Below are 4052 nucleotides of genomic sequence, written 5' to 3' on the forward strand. Positions count from 1 at the left end.
TTCTCTCCCTCCCTCTCCTCCAATATTCCTTTGTTTCTGTTACTTGGCCTTGAAAACTCTGTTCCAAGAATATGACAGGATTAACATGCCATAAGCGAGGACTTCCCTGGTGGTCCCGTGGTTAAGACGTGACCTTTCAATGCAAAGGATGCAGGTTTCATCCCTGGTCAGGGAGCTAAGACCCCACACACCTCACAGCCAAAAAACCAAAACATAAAACAGAAACAATACTGTAACAAATTCAGTAAAGACTTTAAAAATGGTCCATATAAAAAAAAATTCTTTAAAAAAAAAGATGCCATAAGTCAATATCTAAATCAGGAGTTTCCACTCACATAGAACCTACACAAGAACTAGAACTTGAAAAAACAAAACAGCCTGACAGTAAATGAATTCAGCACCTCTGAATTTATTTACAATCTTTCCCTTGGCTTTTTATCCAAATGGGTTTCTGGGATTTTTTTTTTTAATTTGAGGGTGGAACCTCTCAAAGTGGCACCTTCTATCTCTCACAGAAGTCACAAACTGGCTGTCCACAAACCACATCCAGCAGGCTGGTGCATTTAGTTTGGCTCACATAGTGTTTTTTAAAAAGAAGAATTAGTTGTCAACATTTAAAATGTTTACATAAAAATATAGGTTTCTATAAAACAAATATTTCTATATACCTTGACATAAGATACAGATTTCTGTAGTGTCTTGGGAAAAATAAAACCAGATGAGGCCGCCCTGGGATGTAACCGCACGTGGTAACTGGTGGGTGGTGACCCCTTAACCTAGCAGGAAACGGACAAGGCATACCATCCGCAGGAAAACGTGGAGCCGGGAAGGTGAGCAGTTTTCTTCTATATCCGCATCTCTAGATCGGAACATTGATTCTGATGAGCATCCAGTCTGCCTCCCCAGCGTGTCTGAAACTGAATGCATCTTCCTAAACACCTGCCAGACATCTGGTTTCTGAAGGCAGCGGAGTGGGCCTCCTGACCACGGTGGTGGTTGGTGGTCTCGTCACTCAGTCGTGTCCGACTCTCGCAACCCCACGGACTGTAGCCCACCAGGCTCCTCTCCCCACGGGATTCTCCAGGCAAGAATACTGGAGTGGGTTGCCATGGAATTGGCTTTAAATCTTCCCTCTTCTTCCCAGCTACCCCTACCTCCCCATCAGCCATCGGGCCCTGAGGCTTAGGCTCTCAAAAGTCCCCTGGACAATGAGGCAGAACCTAAAATGTAGCTACTGTGAATTGAGATATGCAGGAAGTGAAAAGGACACACAAGATTTTTTTTAAAGATTGCTAGTTTATTTTTAATATTTATTAATTTATATATTTGGCTGTGCTGGATCTTAGTTGGGATCTAGTTCCCCGACCAGGGAACAAACCTGGGCACCCTACCCTGGGATCTCAGAGTCTTAGCTGGCAGACCACCTGGGAGGTCCCAGAAACATGGGATTTTAAGTATTTATGCTAAAAAACAATGACAATCTAAACTGACTGATCAATAATTTAACTGACGATCAATAATTTTACGTGGGTTACCTACTGAAATGATGTTTTTTGACATACTAGGTTAAATTTAATAACATTTAAAGGGTTAAATATTATTAAAACTAACTTGCCCATTTGTCTTTACCCTTTCTAACAAGGTGCGGTTTCAAAAAATTTAAATGGCATATGTCTCGAAAATTTTAAATTACATTTGGGGTTCACACCCATGGCTCTCATTTCTGTTGGATAGCACTGCTTCAAAATAGCCCTTAGTGTGACAGGATGAGGGACTAATTATATCTACAATGGCAGTCATATTACAATACATAAATGTATGAAATCCACACGTTGTAAACCTTACAACACATTGTAAACCTTAAATTTACACACTGTTTTATGTCAAATATATTACAGGAAAAAACACCTCTTGGGTTTGTCCTAACCTTGCCACCACGCTAGAGCCCACTTTCTCACTTCTTTCACTCCTAAAATTTCACCTTAGTCTAGGCTTTTCCCCCATCTAATCTATTTTGCACACCCTGGCCCAGTCTATCTGTCTAAAACACTGCTTTTATCATGAAACATTCCTGCTCAAAAACTAACACCAGCTCCCATATCTACTCCATCAAGTCCAAATTCTTGGTAATAATAAGACTTTAAAAACCTACTGGGCACATTATGTAATTCTCCCAATAATCTCACACCTAGTATGCCATATTTTTTGTTTTCTAAATAGAACAAAAAGGGCTGCAGTATTTGCCTGAGCTGGGAGATGAGCCGGAAATCAGCTCTGAGCTGAGAGGTTACAAGGATGATTCAGTTAAACCATCCAAACAGCAGTTGCCTCCCTTACAACAATTTACACAACACCTCACATTCAACTAAAGAGCAATCAACATCTGGCTATCTATGAGCTGAGCTATTTTTACATCAGTTGAGAGAAGGAATAATAGCACTGAAAGAAGAAACTGTTATATTTGCGTTTCAGAAAAACAAAACCAAAAGTCAACCAGAAAAGCTTAAGAGAAGCAGCCCACTTTGTTCACTGTTCCAAAAACTATATATATAGCTTTGCCACATAATAGAAAAATTGAACTATGCCAGTTTGAATGTTGTGGCAAGACAATAAAATACCATTTCCTCTCAAAACTGGAACAGCCTGAACTAAAAATTGATCAGTAATTATATAAAGCTAAAACTAGCAGACCTGCTGATTCATAAGGTGTGTTAGTAATTCGATGGCAGCATGTATTTAGGTTGGGAAGAGAGACCCTTTTTCAGGACTCACCTCCAATTACCTGAGTTTTTACTGGGCTGACTACAAAACTCCACCCCTTTCATTAAAAAAAACTATGCTACACACATTTTCTTCTGGGTTTTTTTTTTCAGCTCAGATCAGACGGGTTTTACCACATAGTGTCTAGCAGAGTCGTTTGGTGTACGGGTCCTGAAATCAGGCAACTCCACATTTTACCATTTACCGTGTTATTTCAGACAGAACTGTGCAGCAGTTCTCTACTTCTGTTACAGCCTCTCTAAACTGGGCATAATCATCCTTCCTTCACAAACTTTCATAAGAATTCAACGAGATAAAGTTCATTGCTAACACAGCTCTGGACCTGCGGTAAGAGCTGTAACGGCGGGACAGGAGATGAGACAGCCCTTATCTGTCGGGCCTCAGCACCCTTGCTAGAAACAGTTTCCAAGCAGCTCGAGGACTCCAGAAGAGGGTGGGGCCTTAGCGTCCAACGCGCGCCCCTAAACTGTCAGTATAATAGCCGGGGCGTCGGGTGGGGCGAGGCCGGCGCGCAGGCCCGTCTGCTTCGCCGCGGCCGCGACGCAGACGCCGGACTGGACTCAGCCCGCAGGCCGGGCCCAGCCGCCGGCTCTCCCTTCCCGCGCCCCGCCCCGCCGCCCCCGCAATGAAAACACCACCACGTGGCCTGCAGCCGTTGCGTCCCTCTCCTCCACCCAATGGCAAGCCGTGTCTCGGAGCTGGAGGCGGGTCGCTAGCAGGGTGGGTCCGCCCACCGCCGTCGCCCGTTGGCTAATTGGGCGCCGCGCTGTGGGCTCTCCACCAATGGAGACCGGCGGTGGGACCCCGCCCTCTCGGTGGCTGAGTCAGCGGGACCTAACGGAGGGCCGGGGCGGGGCCTGGAGGGACGGGGCGGGGCATGGCAGGCCCGGGAGGGGATGAGGCGGTCCTGCCGGGGCGGGGCGGAGGCGGGGCCTGGCAGCCCCGGGGCGGGGCCTGGGTGGGCCCGGGCTGTGGTAGGGTGGCCCTGGTGGGCGGGGCAGGGGCGGGGCCTGGAGGGCAGGGGCGGGGCATGGCTGGCCCGAGCCGGGATGAGGCGGCCCGGGCGGGGCGGGGCCTGGGTGACTGGGGCGGGGCCGGGGCGGCCCGGGCTAGGGTAGGGTGGCCCGGGTGGGCGGGGCCGGGGCGGGGCCTGGAGGGACGGGGCGGGGCATGGCTGGCCCGAGCAGGGATGAGGCCGGGGCCTGGCGGGGCGGGGCCTGGGTGACTGGGGCGGGGCCGGGGCGGCCCGGGAGGGGCGGGGCGGGGCGGGG

Source organism: Moschus berezovskii, chromosome 20, assembly GCF_049115385.1.
Source record: "Moschus berezovskii isolate FMDL1 chromosome 20, NW_MosBer_1.0, whole genome shotgun sequence".
NCBI classification, from domain to species: domain Eukaryota; kingdom Metazoa; phylum Chordata; class Mammalia; order Artiodactyla; family Moschidae; genus Moschus; species Moschus berezovskii.